General features: G+C 39.5%; 1 protein-coding gene across 1 annotated transcript in view; it reads right to left on the minus strand.

The window, feature by feature from the left end:
• Positions 1–25,497, minus strand: part of LOC108283472 (SSX family member 2 interacting protein) — a 71,904-nt gene extending 46,407 nt beyond the window's left edge. Inside the window, exon 1 of the mRNA XM_037728283.1 lies at positions 25,406–25,497. The gene's annotated coding sequence lies outside the window, so the exon portion shown is untranslated. The remainder of the gene's footprint in view (positions 1–25,405) is intronic.
• Positions 25,498–26,073: the final 576 nt, after the last annotated feature.

Consider the following 26,073-nt stretch of genomic DNA (forward strand, 5'->3'; position numbering starts at 1 on the left):
GCCTCCCATTGGCTCCGCCAGTTGCTAGGCGATGAACAACCGCGGCCTGCATTGGTCGGGTGGGGGCCTCTGGAGTCTCCTCCTTACCTCCAAAAAAACCCGGAGGAAAAGAAGACCTTATCCCTGAAGTCAGCGCGCAGCGGGCGCAGCTGCGGCTGCGGCACCTGTTACGCCCTGTGATTCACCCGGCCAGGCCCTGTTCCCCGCCTCCTCTTGATGCCTGCAGCGTTCGGGGTTGGGGCTCTGCGGGGACAGGGGGTCGTGGTTGCTTTAGAGCACGTTTTAGGAGCCCCGCTGAACCCCAGCACCCAACCTAGCAGCAAAAGTGAAACTTCCAGAAGAGCCACGTGCGTTTGCCAAAGTGGAGAAATTAATCAAACAGCCGGCACCTAGAATTAGGTCAGGCCCTGGGGACTGGAGGTTCAAGCGTCGGGAGTTGTGGATGCAAACAGCCCAACCGGGAGAAAGTTACATGTAAACTTAGGGCGAAGAAATGGACCCGGGCAGAAGACAGCGGGCAAAGGAAGGACTAAGAAATGGCATTCATGAACTCTCAGTTTATTCAAAAATGTCTTCCACCCACTCAGCAAAATATGTGCAGTGAAAACCTATGCCTGCTGCACCCGTGGCCAGGGTCAGGCCGGCTCCTTCCTGGTTCCCTGGCAGCCTAAAATTCTCCGGGGAAGCAAAGAGGCCAGAGAAAGGAAGGAGATCATATGGAGAAATCACAGGCGTATGGGTTATACAAAGATGTACTTTGATTTTTGTTTGGTTTGGTTTTGGTGAAGCCAAGGGATTTATTCAAAAGGCAAAAAACAGGTTTGGTATTTCAAGGAGGCTCCTGAGAGTATTCTGAAACCAAAACAGTATGAGAGATGAAGATGTATTAACGCTGAAAAACAACAGCGGGAGGAATGCTGGCCTTCCAGTTTACATGAACCTATCCCCAATCCTGAATGAAAGATCAAGGCCAGAAAAACAGCAGAAGCAGCATGCCGCAGTGACAACTTCAGGGCCCAATGAAATTCTCTTTTCCTTTGGCCTAAGCATTCAGAGGTCCAACCAGCTGCTATTGAGCCCAGGTGCCCTTACCATTAACAGTTATATTTTTAAAAGGTTTGAGCCAAGCTTAGTTGAGATCTGGGAAGTTTGGCCCTGCCCCCAGCAACCCCAGGGAGGAATAAGATCTGCCTGAATAAATCAGTGGTCTCAATCTTTTGGTCACAAGACCCCTTTCCACTTGTAAAATTATTGAGAGCACCAAGAACGTTTGTTTATGTGGGTTACAGCTATTGATATTAAAACAAATTTAAAAATAGTTATTTTTAAAAAATAATGAACAAAAATTAAAATTATTATCAAGTAGTACATTTTAATTAAAAATAACTATATTTTCAAAAAATTAGTAAAGAATGGTGCTACTTTAAAATTTTGCTCATATCTTTAACGTCTTGCTTAATAGAAGGCATTTGGATTTTCATACGTTTGTGCATTCAATCTGTTGTGCTATTTCAGGTAGCCTCTGGAAACCTCTACTGTACACTCATAATGAGAGTGAAAAGGCAAATAAAATCCTAGTATAATAAAAATAGTTTTGACTTTGCAGACTACCTGGAAGGGTCTTGGGAACTTGCCTCCTGAAGGTTTTGCAGATCTTTGAGAACCGCTGGTCTAAACCTCTTGGTACTGTGTCCCTCTTTGCAGTAACTGGTTGAGGAGCTAAAAATGTGACCTAATTCTGCTCAATCTATAATGAAGAGTGGGGGATGAGGAGCTTCAGGGGAAGGATTTTATCCTGACAGCCTAAGGACAAGTTTCTTTCCTTACGTCTTGCCTTGGACATCCTCCAGTGAACCAGACATGTTTGTAGCTGTGGCAGCATATTCTACAACCATGACATGAAGAGAACAGCAATTAAAATACATGCATACCTTGTTTTATGTTTCACTTTATTGCACTTCACAGATAACTGTGGTTTTTTGTTTTTTAACAAAGTAAAGGTTTGTATTGCTCATCCCTGCATTGAACAAGTCTAGTGGCACCATTTTTTCTAACAGCACGTTCTCACTTGGTGTCTCTATGTCACATTTCAGTAATTTTTGAAAATTTTCAAACTTTTCTGTTATATGTGTTATAGTGATCTGTGATGTCGCTATTGTATTATTTTGTGGTGCCACAAACTACACCCTGATAAGACAGCATGTTCAGTGTATGTGTTGACTGCTCCACTGACTAGCTGATCATCTCTCTCCCTCTCCTGGGGCCTCTCTACTCCCTAAGACACAGCAATATTAAAATTAGGCCAATAAATAACCCTACAATGGCCTCTAAGTGTTCAAGTGAAGGGAAGAGTCACATAGCTCTCACTTTAAATCAAAGGCTAGAAATGATTAAGCTTAGTGAGGAAGGCATCTTGAAAACTGAGATAGGCAGAAACTAGATCTGTTCCACTTAGCCAAGTTGTAAATGCACAGGAAAAGTTCTTGAAGGAAAGTAAAAGTCCTCCCCTCTTGAACACAGGCATGATAAGAAAGTTAAACTGCCTTCTTGCTGATAAGTAGAAAGTTTGAGTGGTCTGGATAGGAGATTAAACCAGCCACAGCATATACCTTTAAGCAAAAGCCTATTCAGAGCAAGGCCCTAATTCTTCAATTCTGTGAAGGCTGAGATAAATGAGGAAGCTTCATTAAAAATGGCTAGCAGAGGTTGGTTATGAGGTTTAAGGAAAGAAGTCATCTCCATCACATGAAAGTGCAAAGTGAAGCAGCCAATGTAGAAGCTGCAGCAAGTTATACAGAAGATCTAAGATAATTGATGAAGGTGGCTACACTAAACAGATTTTCAGTGTAGACCAAAAGAAAGCCTTCTATTAGAAGACTGTGCCACATAGGACTTTTCTGGCTAAAGAAGAGAGGTCCCTGCCTAGCTTCAAAGTACAGGCTGACTCTCTTGTTAGGGACTAATGCAACTGCTGACTTTTTATTTTTTGATATAGTGTCACCCAGGCTGGAGTTCAGTGTTGCGATCATGGCTCACTGCAGCCTCAAGTGATCCTCCCACCTTAGCCTCCCGATTAGCTGGGACTACAGGCATGTACTACCATGCCCAGCTAGTTTTTGTATTTTTTGTAAAGACAGGGTTTTACCATGTTGTCCAGGCTGGTCTCAAACCCCTGAATTCAAATGCCCCAGCTGCCTCAGCCTCCCAAAGTGCCAGGATTACAGGCATGAGTCACTGTGCCCAGCCACAACTGCTGACTTTAAGTTGGAGGTAATGCTCATTTACCATTCCAAAAATCCTAGGGCCCTTTAAGAACTATCTAAATTGACTTTGCCTACATTTTGTCAATGGAACAACAAAGCCTGGCTGACAGCACATCTGTTCACAGCATGTTTAGTGAATATTTTAAGTCCACTGTTGAGACCTACAGCTCAGAAAAAAAGATTCCTTTCAAAATCTCACTGCTTGTTGACAATTCACCTAGTTACCCAAGAGCTTTGATGAAGATATTCAACATGAAAGTCGTTTTCTTGCCTGCTAACACAGGATACATTTTGCAGCCCATGGACTAAGGAGTAATTTTGACTTTCAAGTCTTATTTGAGAAACACATTTCAAAAGGCTGTAGTTGCCGTAGATAGTGATTCCTCTGATGGAACTGAGCAAAGTAAATTGAAAACCTGGAAAGGATGCCATTAAGAACATTCATGGGTGTGGAAGGAGGTCAAAATATCAACATTAAGAGGAGTTTGGAAGAAGTTGATTACAACCCTCATGGATGACTTTGAGGAGTTCAAGACTTCAGAAGTAACTGGAGATGTGGTAGAAACAGCAAGAGAACTAGAACTAGAAGTGGAGCCTGAAGATGTGACTGAATTGCTTCAATCTCATGATAAAACTTGAACAGATGAAGAGTTACTTCTTATGGATGAACAAAGAAAGTGGTATCTTGAGAGGAAATCTACTTCTGGTGAAGACTGTGAAAGTTGTTTAAATGACAACAAAAGATTTAGAATATTCCATAAACTTAACTGATAAAGCAGCTGCGGGGTTTGAGAGGATTGACTCCAATTTTGAAAGAAATTCTACTGTGAGTAAAATGCTATCAGACAACATTGAATGAGGCAAAAATATTTTGTGAAAGGAAGAGTCGATCGACGTGGCAAACTTCACTGCATTATTTTAAGATGTTGCTATACCCACCCCAACCCTCAACAACCACCACCCTGACCAATCGGCAGCCATCAACATCAAGACAAGACCCTTCACCAACAAAAAGATTATAACTCACTGAAGGCTTAAAGATTTTTTTAGATTGTTAGCATTTTTTAGCAATGAAGTATTTTTCAATTCAAATAGGTACATTGTTTTTAGAGACATAATGCTATTGCATATTAATAGACAACAGTATAGTATAAATATAACTTTTATATGGACTGGGAAGCCAAAATATTGTGTGACACCCTTTATCATGATATTTGCTTCATTGCTCTGGAACCAAACCTGCACTACCTCTAAGGTATGACTGTACAGAAAAGGCAACCCCAAGCTCAGATGTTATTGAGTGGCTCCATTAACCTACTTGGCTCTGTATATCTCTATACTGCTCAAATATCATTTGAGATAGTAAATGGCCTGTTGCTTAAGCCATGTAGGCTTAAGTCTAAGAACATTTTTAGCCCATGACTAAAAGAAATTGGGCTTGATAGAGCTTTGCTATGGTAAGTGTGTTAGGCCATTCTTGCATTGCTGTAGCAAAATACCTGAGACTGGGTAGTTTATGAAGAATAGAGGTTGAATTGGCTCATGGTTCTGCAGGCTGTGCAGGAAGCATGACACTGGCATCTGCTTCTGGGGAGGCCTCAGGAATCTTCAGTCATGGTGGGAGGTTAAGTGGGAGAAGGGACATCATATGGCAAAAGCAGAGGCAAAAGAGAAAGCAGGGTGCCACCCACTTTTAAGTAGCCAGATCTCATGAAGAGTTACTATCATGAGGACAGCACCAAGGGGATATGTTAAACCATTCATGAGAAACCACCCCCATGATCCAATTACCTCCTATCAGGCCCCACCTCCAATACTGGGAATTACAATTCAACATAATATTTGGGCAGGGACACATATCTGAACTATATCAGGAAGGAAGGATAAAATCTGATTATTTTTAAAATGCTTACTTTGGCTGCTTTCCACCTTTTTAGCAAAATTAAGGGGATGTAACTATGAAATGCTGCTGCTGCTGTTGTTTTCCAAAACATATATAAACTTCCACTGTTGCTCTTGTATAGTCTATTTATTTACAGTGGGCAGAGTAATTCCCTTAAAATGTGACATACTGTCACTTCTCTTCTTTGGCGCCCCTGACTCAGTGTTAAAGCTAAAGTGCTAAACATGGCTGCAAGATTCTTATGACCTGACCTTCACCACCTTACCTCTCTGACTCCATGTCTGACATTCTGTCAACTAGCCATTCAACTAAGCACTCAACCAGCCACTAGCCACCTCACTGTTTCTCAATTTTGCCAGGCACTTTCCTGCCTCAGGACATCTGTTTGAATGTTCCTCCCCTTAGCATCTGTATTACTTATGTCGTCCCTTTAGAGTCTGCTCAAATGTCACCATCTTGGTAAGGCCTAACCTGACAACATTATTTAAAATTGGAACCCCCTTCCAGCTTTTCAGGTTTCTCTTACTTTGCTCCTATGCAATCTTAAACCATAATAGATCATTTACTTATTTTGCTTGTTCATTTGGTCTGTCTCCCTCCACTAGAATATAAACTCATCAGGAAAAGAAATTTCCTTTACTTAGTTCGTTAATGTATCCCAGGGCCTGAAACAGTGTCTGATGCTTTGTGGTTGGTACTCAATAATTATTTGGTGACTAAATAAATTTATAAATTCAAATAAATGTTTTCCATTTCTAAGTAAGCCCTGTAGCAGGCTGTATATGTATTCCAATGTATACATATTCAAAAGGTATCACATCACTATTTACTGAATTTGTTGAAAAATAATTCTTTCTTTTGAGCTGGAGTTGCAAGATTAAAAAAAAAGAAAAGAAAGAAAATAATTATTTTTTAAGAATAAATCTGATTTCTGCGATAATCCAAATGTTATTCAAGAGCCAAATCTAATGAACACATAATGGAGCAAAATGTTAAAATCCCAACTTATTTTCCTATTAAGTTATTACATTTGAGTGAGTAAGGAAAGGTCAAAAAACAAAATGTGTTTGATTTTTCTAAGAGACAGTAAACTAACTCTGAGCATAATTTCAAAGAGGAGTTCTAAAAATGTACACCAATAATTAGTTGCAGAATACGTGCTATATATCACCATTTTTGTTGTTTAAAAATAAAAATATTTATTTCTATATGCCTGTATATATGTGTGAATACATTTCTTCCAATCTGTCTGAAGACTTCCATTTTTGCCCCCATTACATGAGAGGCATCTTTCAAAAGTGAAAATCAAATTCTGATTCCCCTCTTCCATTTAAGAACCTTCAGTGGCCTCTCATACTTAGCAACTTCCCACCTAGCCCTCCCTGGCATGATCTGGCTTCTGTTCCCCATCCTCCTTTCAGAACTCTCACTTTGGCCACAAAGTGCCAGCCTTAGAGGCCCCCTTTTCATTCCTTGGCTCTTTGTACTTGCCATTCAGTCTACCTAGAAGGCTCTTTCCATAAAGATTCAAGACTGATTCTTTTTTATGATTCAGATCCCACCTCCATATAAAAAGAAACCTTCTGAGGTTTGGTTTTATGTTTTATTTGTTTCCTTGCTGTGATCTTTCTCCTTCAACTAAAATTTCAGCCCTCTGAAAGCAGGGTCCTTGTTCATGTTTGTCTCTGCAGCCCCTGAGATAATGATGAGATTGAGGGCCAAAAAGATGAAAAGCTGATACCTCATCAGAAACCATGGAGGCCAGATCCTATGAAATAACATATTCAAGATGCTGAAAAAAAAAAAAAAAAAAAACAGGCCAGGTGCAGTGGCTCACGCCTGTAATCCCAGCATTTTGGGAGGCCAAAGCCGGCAGATCACCTGAGGTCGGGAGTTTGAGACCAGCCTGGGCAGAATGGTGAAACCTCATCCCTACTAAAAATACAAAAATTAGCTGGGCGTGGTGGCAAGCACCTGTAATGCCAGCTACTCAGGAGGCTGAGGCAGGAGAATTGCTTGAACTTGGGAGGCAGAGTTTGCAGGGAGCCAAGAATGCACCATTGCACTCCAAACTGGGTGACAAGATTGAAATTCCGACTCAAAAAAAAAAAAAAAGTTAACCAAGAACTTCTAGCAAAACCATACTTCAAGAACAAGGGAAATATTAACACATCCCCAGATCAACAAAAACAGAATTTGTTGGTAACAGACCTGCTCTATAAGAGCTACTAATGGGTGTCAATCAGGCTGAAATGAAAGGACACTAAGCAGTAACTTGAACCCATACAAAGAAATAAAGAACGCAGGTAAAGATAACTACACAGGTAAATTTAAAAAGACTGGGCGTGATAACTCATGCCTGTAATCCAAGCACTTTGAGAGGCTGAGGCAGGAGGATTGCTTGAGCCCAGGAGTTTGAGGCTACAGTGAGCTATGATTGTGCACTGCCTTCCAGCCTGAGAAACAGAGCAAGGCCCTGTATCAAAATAACAATAATAATAATAATAGTGAGATTGGGAGGAAAGCAGATAGGAGGAAAGGAACATTTGCCTTGCATTTTTTTGACTTTTGTTATATGAATTTTTATAAGTATATAGTATTGTGATCTTAAAATATTTTAATTTTGCTGTAATAAATAGGCTCTGATTTTAATATGCATTAAGCTAATGACCCACCCTTTATTCTGCTCATATGTGTTCCTCAGGAACAAATGTTTCAAATACCCCAGCCATCATTCAGGCCACAGCACTTCCACTAACATGCATATTCAGATTTGGATAATAATGGGCCAACTTATAAAGGCTTTCTTCTGTAATGCATACCATCTGTGTTACTTCAATAGAAACAACAATTTCTGGATGTGGTAGAGAACATTTCCTGTTAGGGCCTTATGCTGTAACAGATGAGAACGTGGACTGAGTCACCTCTGCTTAACAGCCCCACTTTCATTAATTCTGTATTCTGATCAGGACTACTTTTCCAGAAACAACAGAATGGATAAACAAAGTCTTGCTGAATACTGTGCTAGGCACTTTCATATCCATGGCTTCATTTTATTAGCAAGATCAACTTAAGGCTGTTTGTAATTTACTGCAAAACAGTATGGGGAAGAGTCCAAGGGCCAAGAGACTTCAGAGGCTTTCCAGTGGGCTAGAATTATCAGGAAGTACTCCATGGAAGAGAAAAATCTCAACCAGGGCCTTGGGGCAATCCTGACTCTGCAAGCTTCACAATAGTTCTGTGACTTAAAAAAGCTAAGAGTCCAGACTGCCAGCTCTGCTTTCTGACTTCTAAAACATGGCCTTAAACTTAGCTGGGATTGACTCCTCGGACTGTCTTAGTGAATCTCTGCATCATGCTGCATTTCCAAAGATGATTCATTTCTATCTAAACCCTTTGGATTTTGGCCAGTAGTAGTAGTAGTTGAAATGACAGTATCTGCCACTTACAAAGTGCTGGCTGAGTTTGCAGGAAAAACAGACCACTGCTGTTCACTCTTCCTCCCATTTCCACACTGCTGTTCACTCTTCCTCCCATTTCCACCCAGGTGAAAATCGCCAGAAAAGGAAACTGTTCCTCCCCACTACCATCCAACCCTGTTATACACAAACACACAGATCACCAGACGAACGCCTGGGTGTTCCATTCTTCTGGGTGTTCCATTCTTAGTACTTTAGATTTTTGTCTGATCTGCTGAGTGTTTTGCCCTATGATTTCTTCTGAAAGGAGTCTTTCTGAGTAAGAACACCTGATGAATTTTATCAAGAGCTAACACATTGGTTCCCAGCTCTCCAAGTGTCCCAAAAGTGATTTATTAGTTTTAAAATATGACATGTAAAACTTGATTATGCATAAATTAAACAGTTGATAAGGTATTATGATAGAAAGGTGGTCAGGTACTAACCAGAGTAGTTTTCAAACTGTATTTCCAAGACAGAAATATATCACCTTTAGTAAATGCAGTGTGTACATATTCAAAACATGGGTATACACACAGACACACACACACACACACACACACACACACACAGAGACACACACACACATGCACGTACACATGATAAGTAATCATTTTAAGGATTTAGGTGGAGTCTCCTAAATTCTGATATAAACTCTGATATTTCAACCATGTTCACCCAAGTTCTTGACACAAACTCATCTTCATCAGTATCCAACAAAACCAAGTATCATATGACGTTCATAGATTTATTGAAAACTTGTAGGGTCTCATCACACAGCCTATAACATTTCACCTTTTTAAAAATTGCCAGCAAACATATCACTTCTCAATTGTTTTTGCTATTTTGTTTTTGCTCAATTCCCTCTTCCTTTCCAGTATATTTACACACACACACACACACACACACACACAGAGCTAACCTTGCTGACTCCAGAGTCAGCCCCTAAGCCTTTCGCATGCAGAGCAACTTAGCTCAGTCTACCCTTCTAAACTTGCAAATTTAAACCCAGGGTCTTATTCAGCCAATAAAGTTTGCCCCCAAAAAATGGGGGACTATAATTGACCCAAAATGTCTTCCCGTTGTATTGAAATCTCTTAAAAAACTACAGAACACAAAGATTCAGCATTAATTTGGATAAGGAGAATTAATTTAGTTCTGCACCTAAGTACCTTTTTATTTCACATAGTTCTAGTTTCCCTCCTCCTGTTTAAAATTGATCTCAATAGTTTAATGAATATTTATTGATTACTGTGTGTCAAGTATTGAGGAACATAAGGAAAGAAAAGATCTCTGCCTGAAACAAGTACTCAGTCTCCTAGAAGGACAGAATAGTGACAGTATAAGTATTGCAGAGAAGAAGTAGAGTGTGCCATGTGCACATAAGTCAGACTGCCTAGACTGAAATCAGCTCAGTCACCTGAGTCCATGTTGATAGCACTGAGCTCACGAACCAACTTGGGACCACCTTCCTCTGGGCATTCTGTTTAGTAAACAATAAATGCTTTGTGTTCTAAAACACTACTAGGTTGTCTGTTACTTGCAGCCAAAAGCATCCCTGATACTACACTGAAAAAAAGGACTTTCATGAAGGGACCTGAGGCTGTGATATTTCATTTCATTGGCACAAATATGCTTAAGTATTACAGACAGAAACAGCCAAGTGAGCAAAAAAAGTCGGTGAGAAATGAAGTATAGATGTTATTACGAAGCACTGACTGGAAAAATTAAATAAGAAACAGGAAAAATGTGGGACTCTTTATGCTTTATATTATCAGCATGCTTTATATTCAGATTTTTCTGAATCATATTTTCTTTCTTTACTAATTTAATTAGGTCAGACAAATTAAAATATATTGATAAATACAACTTTTTACAAAATGATTTTTTTCTTTTCTGAACTTTTCAGGCCACAGCGTTATGTTTTCTTGCTAGTACTTGCGTTATGTAAAAGATACTTTCCAGGAAAAGTCATGTGTAAATAATGTACTTATAAATCAATCATATTCTAAATGTACTAGCAAAGCTACATGTTTAAAAGAAAACTATAAGTCTTTTTGCATGATGAATAACACCTTTGTAGAACACATAATCTCTTTATCATTTATCTATTCTATAAGATCATATTTTAGTATGCTGGATTTCCTTTAAAGAGTTTTACCTATCATTTAAAATCAGACTTTTGTGCAATAATTTTAATAGAGAGTTTTCTGTAATGTGACTCACACTACAGAAGGCTAAGATGTTGCAAACAGTATCTTTTTTTTTTCTGAGATGGAGTTTTACTCTTGTTGCCCAGGTTGGAGTTCAATGGCATGATCTCAGCTCACTGCAGCCTCCACCTCCCAGTTCAAGGGATTCTCCTTCCTCTGTCTCCCAAGTAGCTGAGATTACAGGCATGTGCCACCATGCCCAGCTAATTTTGTATTTTTCATAGAGATGTGGTTTCTCCATGTTGGTCAGGCTGGTCTCGAACTCCTGACCTCAAGCGATCCACTTGCCTCAGCCTCCCAAAGTGCTGGGATTGCAGGCATGAGCCACCACGCCCAGCCCATATATTTTTATTGTGTAATTGACAATTTAATTTTTATCTTATTTATAAATTTGCATTTGCTTTCATTATTTATATTTCACTAGGCAAAATTTCTTTTTTTTTTTTTTTTGCATTCTCAGTGAAGAAGAAATCTGGAGGTTTGATTCCTGATGGATTCACTTTTTACTTTGTAAACCTTTCTCAATAATGTCATCAAATAATTGCTCAAATTGAAGTATAGTGGAATAGAATCTTCTATGTACTGAGAAAAACACCCACATAAAATTTTAGATTTGGAAAACTTTGATAGCAATTAAAATACAATATGTTTTAAATAATAGCTTAAAACTGAGATCATATATGAGTCTGCCTGTCCCTTTAAGAAACGAAATCACGTCCTGCTTGCTGGGCTCTCTTGGATTTATTTTATCTTAGCAGCTGTTCCTGAAGTCAATGTTATTCAGATGCAAGTTTTTAAGCTCTTTGTTGTGTTTTTCAACTTATTGTATATGCTATCAAACATAAAACCCAGATTTAGAATGAGGTGAGGAGGGGGACAGCTAGAAATACTGGAAAAATAAAATAATATTGGGAAAAGGACCTCTAATTTTCATTTAATAAAACTGTTGAACATGATCTGCTTTAAAGCCCCAGTAAAAGCAGCAAAGCAAAACCCCTCAACCTCTAAGCACCAAAAGTTGGATGATATATTTAGTAATAAGTGTGTGTGTGTGGTGGGGGGGCATTGGGGGAAGTATCCAAAATGAAATAATGGAAATTTCTGTGGTTATAAAAGGTAAGGAAAGAACACAGTGAACACTGCTTGCTACTTTGAAAATAAGCATACTATAAATTTTGCTTAACATATGCTACTTTGATCTAGAAAGAATAATTTTACAACTCATATGCCTCTTATATCATTTATTTTTGTTTCATTTATTTTTCAAGAGGCAGTATAACACAGTACTGAAGAGTGGAAACTCTGGGTAAGAATATTGGCTCTGCCACATACTTACGGTGGCACCTTATACCTTTTTGTTTAGTTTACAAATTAAAGCAGTTAGCTTAGGTAATAGCAAAGTACATATTAAACTTAAACTTATGTGGGGGCTATTGTCCTCACTTTTATGTCATATATAGTCATTTCCTTGTACCAATGTGACGATTTATTGCATGAGTACTACTTGTCAAGCACTGTTCTAAGTGCTTTATGTATTAGCTCATTTTATCCTCGCAACTACCTTATGAGGTAGGTATCATTATTGCTTTGATTTCCAGGTAAAGAATTTAACAGGGAGAGGTTAAATAATTTGCACAAGATTTTATATATATAGTTAGTTAATTCCAGAGCTAGGATTTATAAAGCTCTCCTCTTAGCCACCATGTCATTACCAATCTGTTTAGGACTGCTTAATGTCTTTTGCTCTCTGTCATTTGTATTCAAAAGATGATGATTAAGAAATAGACATCTTCAAACTGGGATAACCCTGTACTTCCCCACAGTCCCCAACTCCTAACCTCTCCCCTAAAATACATGAAAACTCACTTCCAGTGATGCAGAGCAGGATAGTTTCAAGAGAATCAATTCCATGTCCTTGATCCATCGCTACGCTATCCTAAAACTAATCTGCCCAGAATGTGCGTGTGCTCTCCATTCCATCCCTTTTCACAACTGCCATTTCCCACTTGGCAAAAAGTTATTCTTCTCACAGATCCCACATCTTACTATGGTATATTGTCCCCAGGTGTACAAGATATGGCAAAGAAGAGGCCTGTGTTGGCACTGAGAAAGAGAATGCCTATGATGACTGGGGAGCAAAATTGCCACCTGACATAGCATTAGAAATAATGTAAATGATTTATCATTGCATGATATTTGGCATATAATTGAAGGGAATTCACAGAATTGAGTAATACTGCTACAACCAATTTCTCCAATTCACCTCTACCCAATTTCTGTGAACAAAGTACTTTAGCATTTATATCTATAAAGACAGAGTCAAACATATGAATACAATTGGGGAGGAGCTCTGTTTCCTTCTAGCTATAAATAATATTCATCCACCACTAGGAAAAGAAAAAGTCCCTCACATATAATCAATGCGTACACTTTTATTTTTTTGTTTAAATATACTTATTAATTTGTAATATAGTTACTGTTTGATCAATTGTATATTACCAATAATTATAAGTATAACTCCACCCAGAGACATTTTTAACACCTCAATCTTTAGAGTCCCAAGAAAGTAAAATGATATAAATATGTAGTTATAATGTCTGTTGTGAAGAGTGACATATTGATCAATAATTTTTCAAGCATGAAAATATGCAGCATGATATTCTGTGGGGAAAATGCAGTCAAAATATGAGTTCAAGAAGAAAAGGGAACAATGCAAATTTTCTGACTGTGAAAGAAGAGCTAGTTCATGTATATTTAAAATGAATAATGTTGGGTAACAAATCACCGTGGGATTTAGATTCTTCAGGATAAATTTAAAAGAGTGAACTAACAGCTTTATTTTAAAATATGATGAATTGCAATATGCTGGAAATAACATCCTTTGCAAACTTGTGATGAAAAATTACACTGTAGGTGGCAACAAAAAATGTGAAAGGGAGACAAGGTTTTCCAAGGTTTTTCAGAGCAGCATGTGGGCAAAAATGTCTGAAGACCACTTATTTTGAAGACCACAGAATATCTCCCCAGGAAGCTTAAAATCGAGTCCAGATAATTATTAACAGAAACATTTTACATAGAAAAACATACATTGGTTACTGCTTCGAATGTCCAAGGAATTCAGCAAATGCTTACAAATGAGAACTGGGCTTTGAGTTGTGGAAATCACTTTTTCCTGTGCTATACTTTTATCTCTAGAGTCACTGGTGTATAGCTGTCTACCACATTGTGTGTTTCAGGAACGTGATAACACAAATACAGACTTCAATTTAAAGAAAAGTGCCACAAGATTTCCCTGTGAATTCTCTATCAGTATAAACATGGCCTATAAGCTATTTGGGATATATGGTTTCCTAACTCCAATTTAGAACCCAAGACCTGATACGTGAAATTGTTCCTTGGAGATTAAACTGGCAGTTTACTGGAACTGGAAATTTCCTGATAATCCAGAGCCCTGGGACAGAATAAGTAGATATAATAGGCATCATGTCTGCTGTCTCAGAGTGATCATCTTATAACTTACCCTAGTACCAAAATTGGACTCCAGAAAATTCGGGTTCTCATTTAATGCTGCTAAAACTAGTTGTGAAATCATTAATAAATAACTTTTCTGGGCTTCATTTTCTTCATCTGTGAAATTAACGTGAATACTTACATTTCACTTGCTTCCCTTCTGCACAGAAACTGTTTGTTCATGAATTCAGCAAATCTCTATGAGCCCCTCCTCTGTACTGGCACCGTGCAAGGGGCTGGAGGTTCCAAATTGAGTGAGACAAAGTCTCTTCCCTCAAGGAGCCCCTGGGCTGTGAGGATGGTGGGACTGCTTGCTTATTTGCAGATACTTAACGATATAAAGTGATAAGCGCTGCCATGAGGGCGTGTGGAGGGCACAGCGGTAGCTCAGTGGAGATGAGTGTCAAGGTAGAGAAGACTTACAGGGGAGGAAACGCTTGACTCTATCTTTTTGGGGGTCTATTTAATGCTTAAATTTTTTCAATTCTATTGCTTAAAAATTGAAGTAATACATTCATAGAATATAAAATTCAAAATGTACAAAAGGACATACTGTGAGAAGTTTCTCTTCTACCCCTCACCAAGCTGCCCAGTTTCCCTTCTCAGGAACAACCAGGAGTGTCTGTTTCCTGTATATTCTTTCAGAGACTTGAATTATTTCTTAAAAGAATGTATACAAGATACTCAAATGAAAAGGAAGAAGCTGAGCATTGCAGACAAAGAGAACAGCATGAGACTGTGGGGGAGCTGGACCCATGAGGCTGAAGGCAGTAAGAGAGTCCTCTCCAGAGGGGCCTTCCCATGCTAAGAAATTTGGATCTTATCTTGAAGCATTATGAAAGCCATCAGTGGATTTAGAGCAGAGGAGCTACTTAATGAAATTAATGATTTACAAAGAACGCTCTGGCAGAAAGGCGGAGGATGGATTGGAGAGAGGTGAGATCAGTGAGACAGACTAGTTAGCAGGCAATTGTAATAGTCCAAGGAAGAACTAATAATGACTTAAATCAAGACAGAATCAGTGTGGATTGGAAGGGGGCTAACTCCAGTTGTTAAGGAAGAAGGATGAACAGCATTTTTGGATCAATTGGATTCCAGTGAATTTAATTCTGTTCTCTCCTTACCCAAGAATTGCCTAAGAATCACGCGCCAAGTATAATCAGAATTCATTGCCCTCTCCCTTTAAGCAGCCACCAGGGCACCCAGTCTGTCTTAAACATTTATTTCAGTGACCTTAAGATGTCTAAGCCTCACAGGTCGAATTTCATCACTCAAATCCCTATCCCCTTCTGTCATCAGAAAAACCCCTCCAACTACATTCCTCTCCAAACCGTCCCTTCACAAAGAAAACTTTCCCTTGAACACTCGGAATTCCCTGCAGTGGTGGCCAGTTTTCTCTCACCTGTCACTTTCCACTGGGTCAGAGGTGATGCAGATGCCCTCCCTACTCCTCACTGTCATTTCCAAACTGCTGTCCCTTCCTCGTCCTCCCCCCTCAGGTCCTTTGAGGCTGATGCCATCAACCTGTTCCTCCCTACAGGCCTCCTGGCTGTGGGCTGCCCCCATCCCCCTGGTCACTACCACACATTTCTTGGAAATGTCAACACCAGGTTCGCTGTCTTTCTGTCTTGCATTCTTTTGTCATTATTGCTGGTGATTTCAGTATCTATACAGATGGCCCATCTAATCCCATAGCTTCTCCATTCCTGTATCTCTTTATTCCAGTGCACCTGCTCTTCAACCATTCCCCTTCAGCCACCATCCTCCATGGTTAGCTGCAGACCTTGTCATTTACAACAGTTGCATTCCCTCACATATTTTAGTTTCAGGCATCTCATTTGTATAATTTCAGCTCACGCTTGTACCCCAGCTCAAAAAATTATTTTAGTCCATTAGGTACCTTGTTTATGTGATCCCTGACCCTGAGAGGGGAGGGGTTTGAGTGATGAAATTTGACCTGTGAGGCTTAGACATCTTAAGGTCACTGAGTAAATATTTAAGACAAGACCAGGTGTCCCGGTGGCTGCTTAAAGGAAGAGAGCAATTAATTCTGATTATTCTTGGCACTTGATTCTTAGGCAATTCCTAGGTAAGAAGAGAACAGGAATTAAATTCATTGGAATCCAACTGATACAAAAATGCTTTCCATTGTTTATCTCCATCTTTCAAGCCCCATTCCCTCCTTGCCTAGCTTAGATTCCATGGTCGTTTATACATTCACTCCTTTAAATATACCCTTACCCTTACCTTTCTTGGCCCTGTAATATCCCATTATATTATTCTGAAAAAAAGTCCCAACTCTAGTAATAGTTCCATCTCTACCTTTTGTGCACATTCTCCTGAGAATCTAAATGTGTCTCAGGAGAAACATGGTTACTCTGACCTCAAACATTAAGTTGGCCCTCAGTGCTGCTTGGTGATCCTTCTGCATTTTCCTAGTCAATTAATTATTTGACACTCCCAGACTACTTCACTCCTCCTCCAAACTCCATCACCCTCCTCCCCATCAATCATGAATCCTATTTCTCTCAGAAATATATAAGCAACAGAAGAGGCTCTTAGCACCACATCTACCCCCTTATTTTCTTTCTTCCCGTACACATACTCTGCTTTTCCTTCTGTTGTAATAGATGAGCTGCTCACCTTTCTTCCTAAAACCATCAACTTCACTTGTGCACATGATGCCACCTCTTCATCTCACTCTTTATCTCACTCCCATTGCTTTCCTATATGTTCAAATTTTTCTCTCACAATTGAATCATTCCCACTAGTAAACAAATATCATTTTAAAAAATTCTACCTTATCTCCATAGCTCCTCCAACTATCACATCACTTTCCTGCTTCTCTTTATTAAAAAAAACTCCTTAAATAATTGTCAATGCTCAGTGACTCCACTTCTTTACTAATCAGGCTTACATTCCACCATGGAAACCTCTTTTGTCACATGCATGTTACCAAATCCAATGTTCAGCCATTGGTCCTCATCTTCTCATCTTATTCAGTGTATGACACAGTTAAAACAATTTTTTCACCTGATTTACATACCCCAGCAATCTCCTGTTTCCCTCTTTTCTCATTGGCCATTCTTCTGTTTCTTTTGCTCATTCTTCTTCTTCAACCACTAAATTTGGAGTATACAGTAGACACACTCTAAGGTGAGCCTCAGTGAATCATCCCTTGTACAATACACTCCCCTTGAGTGTAAGTGGAACTTGTGTCTTGCTTCTGGCCAATAAAATATAGCAACAGGGGAGGCACTTTGCAGATATAATTAAGGTCCCACATCAGTTGAATGTGAGTTGACTAAAAGGAGATTATCCTGAGTGGGGCCTGACCGTAATTCTTTTCTAAGAATGGTAGCCTAAATTCTTTTTAGGCATAAGCTCAGGGGTTATTTTTATGGTGGTATGGGAGATAGGTGAGGGTAAGCTGGGATAGAAAGTTTGAAGACGTGATAAGGGTTTAGAATAGCTGTTGTAAATAATTAGTTTCACAAGTCCTTATAGCAGTGGTCTACATGGAATATCTGGTATCCTCTGAGTAGTTAAAATTCCTAGGCTTTTACTGAATAAAGAATATACAGTAAAGAAATTAATAAATGGTGGCTTAATTAAATACATGTTATGAAATTCCTCATCTTGAATCATTTTAAAGGTTGTAGGTTATATCCTTTAACTTGGCAAATAAACTTAACCCTTATATACAATTTATTTTTATAACATAAATCTTTCTATTGCAGTTTATTTTTCACTGTGATGCTTTCAGCCCTGATGGTATCCGAAGTACCTATCCTTCAAGCTAAGACTTGAAGGTAAACAAGGCTTGGATACTGAAGGAAGAGGAAAAAAGAACTCAGAGCAATGAGAGGAGCATGAATAAATGCTTGTAGCAACAGCTCTACTTGCATTCGTCAGAACTCCTTCTGTTGTAGGTGTCAGGAATTCAACTTAAATCAATTTAAGCAAAAAATTGAAAATGGCTTTCAAAACTGGGAATACTAGGGATGGATCTGGCCTTAGGCATGATTGGATCTAGGATTTTAAACAGTGTCACTGGGACCCTCTGCAGGGGACTGCTTTTACACTCTGGCAAGTGAGACCCCTGTGCTGGGCCCTGAGTCTTGGGGAACCCTGTCATTTGGACATCCTTTGACATTTTCAAGTCTTCCTTTGAACTAGCAGTGCCAATGGGGCAGAGTACCCTGGGCTACAACCAGATACCACATGAATCCCAGCTGCTGGAAGCATCTTCATCAAAATGTTTTAAGTCTTCTCTGTGACTGGGATTGACCAGGGCAAGTAGAGTTACCTGAAACTGGATCAGGACTCAACTGGGCCCCTTTCCCTGTTTTGTGCTTTTGGGGTGGTCTCAAACCTGCTATCCTGCATGTGGAGACAAACAGATGCCCCAAGAAGCTCCATGACTCATACTTCTAGGGTCATCCTCAGGTTCTGAGGCTGGGCCCCAGTTCAGGAAGCAGCCTGATGAGAATTATTCCCATTGGCTAGAGTGTTAATTCTTTTGTGGGATTGTGTGAGATTGGGCAGCCAGAATGATGCTGACACCTTGATTTTGGATGATGCTCAGTCACTTCAGACAAGATGAGTTCAGGTCTTTGGGCTACTAACAACTCAAGTTAACCCTTAACTTGAGCTGCACATGTGGGCCTTTGAGTCACCTATTACCCATCCAAGTTTCAGCCACAGTGCTGCTTTCAGATTATAGTACTTGAGAGTGGCTTGGTGATGGCAGACACCCTTTATCTTGTGCCCCAACCACTGGTACCCAGGGCAGTCATTCCACCCTCTCTGCTGACTCCATACTTTGGGTCAGGCAATCCTTCAGGTTGGCTGTGCCTCTCCTCTGAGTGCTTTCAAGATCATTACCATGCAAAGCCATTGGATCATTTGGATCAATGTCCACACTTGCCCTAAGTTGATAAGGGCTGTGCTCTTCTAAGTCTTAAGCTGTGCTAGACAAAGGACATACATTTCTTGTGCAAATGAAATCACACTTATCTACTGCTCCGCGTGTCCATTCCCTATCCCCTGTTGTGGGAAGTATATGTAGGACATGGGTGTGGTCAACATAGAAAGAGGTCACATTCTACAAATGGAGGGATTATGGCCAAAAGAACTCAAAAGAAGATGTAGTTGAAATATGTGCTGCTATGTTTATGCTTTAAAGTTACAAATGGTAAGTTTAACATGAAAAGAAAAACAAATGATCATTCATATTTCCCTGCATACACTGGATAAGACTTGTGTTTGTGGCCATCATGAATGAGGCACAGTAACCACCTCTGAGAGAGTCATTGGAAGCCACTATTCATGTGTGGCACCATGGATGATGCAGCATAATGAGCAATAATGCAATTAGCACTAAGTAAATTGTACTAGGGAACTCACAGGGGCCAGAAGATCTATACTCTTCCAATATGAATGAGATTCTAAAGAGCCATGACAGTGTGAGTCAATGTCATGTTTCAATGTGACAATGAGAGCACTGTTACCATGTCATCATGGTAGAAGATGTACTATTAGTGAGGAAGAGTGCATTCAGCAATAATGAATATGAAGCCATGATTCCTGAGCATGAGCAGAAAAGATGGTCTCTGGACACTACAAAGACTCTTCATGTAAACAGATTGAACCATAAACAAATACAAAAGTATCTCTTCTCTACCCAGTATTCTAGATCTTCAGCAATAAACTTCTACATCTTACATGGGCTCAAGAACTTTGTAATACATGTTTGGGTCCAATTATTTATATAAACAGGAGTCCTGCAAAAATTCTTTGCCTGAATTCTCTGTCTCCATCTCTCACTTGTTCCCCCTTTGGTAACTTTGGCTCATTCTGCCCTCCTGCAGACAAGATTTTTCCACAGGGAGGAAATGTGGATGGAAGTGTGGCTCTTGGGTTACAACTTAATAATGAGAGATGAGAATGATATCTACTCCAGAAAATTCTGGGAAGACACTGATTGTTTCAGTGTGGGGGATGTGCCACTCCTTGAATCAATTATTGTGTCTGGAGGGATGTGATCAAGACTAGCCTAGCTTGAATCACCTACTAAAATCCTCTGCCAGAGGCAGTGTTAACATGCTTGACGGTCCCACCAGAACCACATGGAATAAACGAAGAGCAGTTGAGGGATTACTGCTGTTTCCAAAGTAAAAAAGATGCAGGACAAATGAAAACAACAGATGTACCTACTAAAGTTCCTAATGTGGAATAGGAACCTGGAAAAGTGGGTGCCAGACGAATCCCAGAAGACATGATTGTAGTATATTTAGATTACAATGTATTCCATAACCAAAGTGGAGTTGGTGAAATAAATTAAAACACCCTTTCCAATCATCTTAAAGTTCCTAAAATAATATTAAGCAATAGCTCTATAAAATAAAACTTAGGAAATGATAAAAGGAGTCTAAGTTTTATATTCCAAATTGGCAACACATGAGACACATACCTAAATCAGAACAATATGATTAATGCTCTTTGCTTTTCATTTTTATAAGAAATAAACCTTTAAATTCACCTTCACACTTTCCTACAAACCTAGTATAGAAAATCAAACACACAAATGGGTTCAGAATTATTCAAACAAGCACGGCCTTAGGAAGCAAAACTAAGTATTTGAAGTTTTTAGTGTAAGACTAATTGTTGATAATAAAATGCCTTTTTTTAAACTATGCAAAAAAAGCAAAACAAACAAAATAAATAAAACAGGAAACCTTATAAACCCTGCTGAAGGTTTTGAGAGGCTAAAGTTTTCAGAACTGCTGTTTGCATTTCTAAAATATGATGAACTATTTATAATCCCAACATTTCCAGAATTCAGCATATTTAAATGCTGCTAACTGACTTTATAAGCCAAGAGATTTAAGCTAGAACTACAAGCAACATGTATAGAATAGTCAAACCCAGACCAGATGGCTCTTTAATGCAAGTGAAGTAGGCTGGTGGTAAAGAAGTGTTATCTAAGGATTGTTGGGGGAGGGAAAAAACCGCACACTTCAAAAATATCTCTCTTATTCAAGAGTCCTGGTGCCTGAAACTCTACCTTTAGCAAATGGGGAAGGCAAAGGACATATGTTGCTTTTTGCCTGCCCAGCATCTATTCCTCCTACTGCTAACAAATCCAGTTTTATTTTTCCTTAGGAAAGCACCTTTCTCTAGCTCTTCTTCTCCATTTTTTCTTAAACTATGTTGCCAAGGCTGGTCTTGAACTCCTGACCTCTAACCATTCTCTCACCTTCGCCTCCCAAAATGTTAGGACTACAGGCATAAGTCACTTCATTTGGCCCTTCTAGCTTTTCTTGAAGCAATTAGTGTAATTAATTCTGATGCCAAATTTGGGGTCGGCATCATGAAAGGTAATCTTGACCAATTAGAGAACTTCATCTTTTTGGCTTCAGCAAATGGTTAAGGGACAGACACACAACCTGATGAGCTTCTGTTGTGGGATTATGGATGGAGGAACTGAGAAAGAGATAGTACTCCTTCCCTGGGAAAGCTAGCAGCAAGCATGATATAAACCTGGGTGGCCAGGGCTGTTCCCCTTTCTCCCCACCCACTCACTTAGATGAACCACTGGGTTGATGGGATTGGGGAATGCTTTTGTAGGTTTCTGCCTAGGCCTTAAGAGTCAACCAACATGGCTCCCCAGTGACATTTTCTAACACTCTTAGATACTCCAGGATGATTTCATTGACGTCTGTTAATCACTAACTTCCATGTTTTCCAAATCCCAAAATACATGTTTCAAGAGAACCATGTTACCCTATGTAAATGTGTGGTATTAATATTGCTGCTAATACTCATACAAGAAAGAAAAAGAGACCTCCATTTGTAAGGAATCACTGGAATTTCCTTGTTTGTATCAGTCCTTTTGGAAAGAAGCTAAATGGACATTCACATTTTCCCATTATAAAAGTAGAATATAAACAATGAATTTACTGTATATATGGTAAAGAAGTTCTGTATATTGTAAAGGTCGCAGAGTATTGCAGTCGACAAGGACCTTTGAAACAAATCCATTTTGTTCCACTCTTGGAAGTCTTCCATGGTGACTGACAAAGCCAACAGTGGGAAGAAAGGCATGGTAAGATTATTTCTCTGAGTGTATGTCTCTTCCCCCTCGTTTCCAAATCTGGCAATGTTCTGGAAGATACCATCTACAGTGTGAGGGGAGATGGATAAGTAGGCCCATCTTATAAATGTTTAGGAGTAGAATGACATGAGTTTGTGCATACGTTTTGTTACTTCTGTTTCTGTCTTCCTCTAAAATCGCTTACTGTTCACCTCCATTGAGACAAAGCATACTGTGTGACAGTGCCCTAGGCATCATGGGTATAGCAACAAAAAAAGACAAGTGAAATTCTTTTCTGGTGAAGCTTATACTTTCTGTTGAATGGTACAGGGATAAAACAAAGTAACCAACGAGGCAACTTCAGATGGTGATCATAGTATGAAGTAAAATAAGATGTATGATAAAGAATGGTGGCCATGCGGGATGCTTCAGGTAGGGTGCTCATTATAAAATTTCAGGGCAGAGCCCTCCAGGCAGAGGGAACAGCAAGTGGAAAGGCCCAGAAGCCAGGAAAAACTCAGTGTGTTCCCAGCATGGGAGAAGATCAGTGAGGGAGTATGTAATGATTTCTCACTGCTGCTCAAATCAACAGTAATTTAGTAGCTTAAGATAACACACATTTCAGCTGGGTGCAGTGGCTCATGCCTGTAATCCCAGCACTTTGAGAGGCCGAGGCAGGTGGATCACCTGGGGTCAGGAGTTCAAGACCAGCCTGGCCAACATGGTGAAACCCCGTCTCTACTAAAAATACAAAAATTAGCTGAGCATGGTGGCAGGTGCCTGTAATCTCAGCTACTTGGGAAGCTGAGTCAGAGAATTGCTTGAACCAGGGAGATGGAGGTTGCAGTGAGCCGAGATCACGCCACTGCACTCTAGCCCGGGCAAACAGGGCAAGACTTCAAAAAAAAAAAAAAAAAAAAAAAAAAAAAAAAGATAACATACATTTGTTATCTTACAGTTCTGGAAATCAGAAGTCCAAAATGGGTTTCACTGGGCTGAATTCAAGGTGTCAGCAGAGCCATGCTCCCCCCAGAGCCTCTAGGGATAATCCCCTTTCTTGCCTTTTCTAGCATCTACAAGCCACCTGCATTCCTTGGCTTTGGCCCATTCCTCCATCATCAAAACCAGCAGTGTTGCAGCTTCAGATTTCTGTGACAGCCCCATCTTTGTTTTCTTCTTTTCCTCCGGAGGACCCCTGTGGCCACATCAGGCCCACCCAGATAATCCAGGATAGTCTCCCTACCTCAAGTCCCTTAATTTAAACAAATCTGTCCCTTTTGCCATGAAAGGTAACAGGTTCCAGGGATTAGAACGCGGACATTTTGGGGGAGGCTATTATGCTAACTACCACAGAGTATGAAGGAGAAAAGTTGTGGGATCTTTGAACTTTAGTCAGCTAAGTAAGAGGGGAAGCCAACAGGGCAGGGACTTGATCTCATATAGATTTTTAACACAATCACTCTGAATGTTGTGTGGATAATGGAAGCAGTGATGTCAATGAGAGAGCAAGGAGACCAATTAGGAGGCTCTTTCTGTGGTTCAAGGGGTAGATGATGGGGGCCTACCCTTTGGGAGAGCTGCTTGGCTTCTCCGTGGCTGAGAAGTCTTAACATAAAATTAAGTTAATATTGTGGGGCAGTACTGAGTTAGCAACAATACATGTAAAAGATTCAGTGTAGTACTTAATTCCAAATAGTGCTTAAGAAATAATAGCTATTATTTTTATTATGCTTTAAAAGTTAAGTTTTATAAAGAATTTGAGCATTAAGAAGGAGAAGAAATCTTTAGAATTAAGAAAATGAAATCCAGTGAGGAAAAGCAATTTGCCCAAGGATACCTCGTAGTTAGCAGATACCTATCAAACACAGCATTACAGAGAAGCAAGGAGAAAGGGCCACTTTCTGTCCTTACAGTAACCAGGAAAGGAAATTCAGAGCTCAGCGGAAAGGGACTCAGGGAGGCTGATACCATGCAGCTGTTAAGCAAAGGACTTGTGGTAGGGAGGGATGTACAGATGGCACCCAAAGACCTAGTTTTAAATCCTATTAGTTATTGGATATGTGATTTAGAGCAAGTCATTTAATCACCCTTTACCTCATTAATTTCTCTTAAAAATGGGGACGATAGCACACTCCCCAGGTTGTCATAAAATTAAAATGAGAAAATATAAGATAGAGCATTTTATAAACTGCCAAGGCTATAAAGTTAATTATTATTATGTCTCTCCTCCCAGTAGCCTACTTTCTATTCCCCCAAATCTTTAAAGGCATGGAGGCATGCTTCTTTTTTCCAGTTGTGTAGCAAATCTCCTCTTTTCACAGGATTTTTTCCTGAGTGACAGCTTTCTGATGCTCCTGTCTAGATAATGGTTCCAGCTGTGTTCACCAGTTTCTACTTCTGAGTACATCATTATTTCTCTTCAAAAGTTGACATCCAAATGCAAAATATATTTTCTCTAGTAATATGATTCTGGTTTTCATTTCTCCAAGCTTTTTTTTTTTTCTGCTTGCAAATTCATTTATTATAATGGAACTCAGAGGCAATAAAAATAACTGTACTCTTCAAAAAGATAGACTAGATTTGAAGCTATATGCAACTGGGAATTATTTATAGCAAAGTCAGTTTAAGGATGTATTTAGCTAACTAGCATATCTATGTCTTACACAATAGCATTTGGAGAGGTCTTAGAGAGCATTAGAAACGGCAGAGTTTTCAGGCCAAATAAATGGATATAAGCCAGTGCTACTGTCACCCGAAAGGCCAAATAGGTGAAACAGTAATATTACCTTTCAGTGTCCACACACTGAGCTACAATAGTGCCAGCCTGTGGATGGCTGATCTGATTCGTAAACTGCAACTACTTACTCTGAATACAACATGACACTCTCCCTCCTCCATCCATTTGTTTTCACGAGTTCACAGCTGTGAGTATATCAAATGCTGTCTACGATTAGGCCCACCTTGTTTCTCCCAGGGGAGGATCCATTGGTCTGTCTTCTCCATGGAGGCCTGAATGGAACTAAGTCAGCCATTCAATACGTCTCATCAGATGAAAGTCTATTCCCTGAGGGATGACCTCAATCCCACAGTGAATGAAGAACGGATCAGCATATCATGGATCCCAGGGTACCAGGCATTGTCTGGTAAACAAAAAGAAATTAGAAACACAGGAGTAGAACACAAAAACCAAGGCAAATTAATGCTTTATGTATGTCAATGTTTATCTTTGTTTAAATAAAGGTTTTTGAGACAAGTGGTGAGTCCCTGTAAATAAATGTCTGGTTAGACTACAGTGTTGGATGGAAGGGGAGAATACTTGTTCAACAGAACGTGTGAGATTTAGATTTCACAGGTGAAAGCTCTAGAATCATTAAAAATAAAGCAGACTTCCTCCTACTACCAAACCTGTGTTGTACAACTAGTCTTGTTTTTAGGCAGCCTCTATTATATTGTAGGCATATGTACAGCTGAAAGGATGAAGAAGACAGACAGAAACAATGAGACTAAAGATTAGCAGCAATTACAGGAATTAACAGTGGCCAGAGGACAATGCTAAATGAATATGATGATCAACAAAATTCAGAATGTAGAAAATTTGCAGGACAGATAACCTAGAATTTCAATAAAT

This window comes from Cebus imitator, unplaced genomic scaffold (assembly GCF_001604975.1).
Source record: "Cebus imitator isolate Cc_AM_T3 unplaced genomic scaffold, Cebus_imitator-1.0 Scaffold261, whole genome shotgun sequence".
Lineage (NCBI taxonomy): Eukaryota > Metazoa > Chordata > Mammalia > Primates > Cebidae > Cebus > Cebus imitator.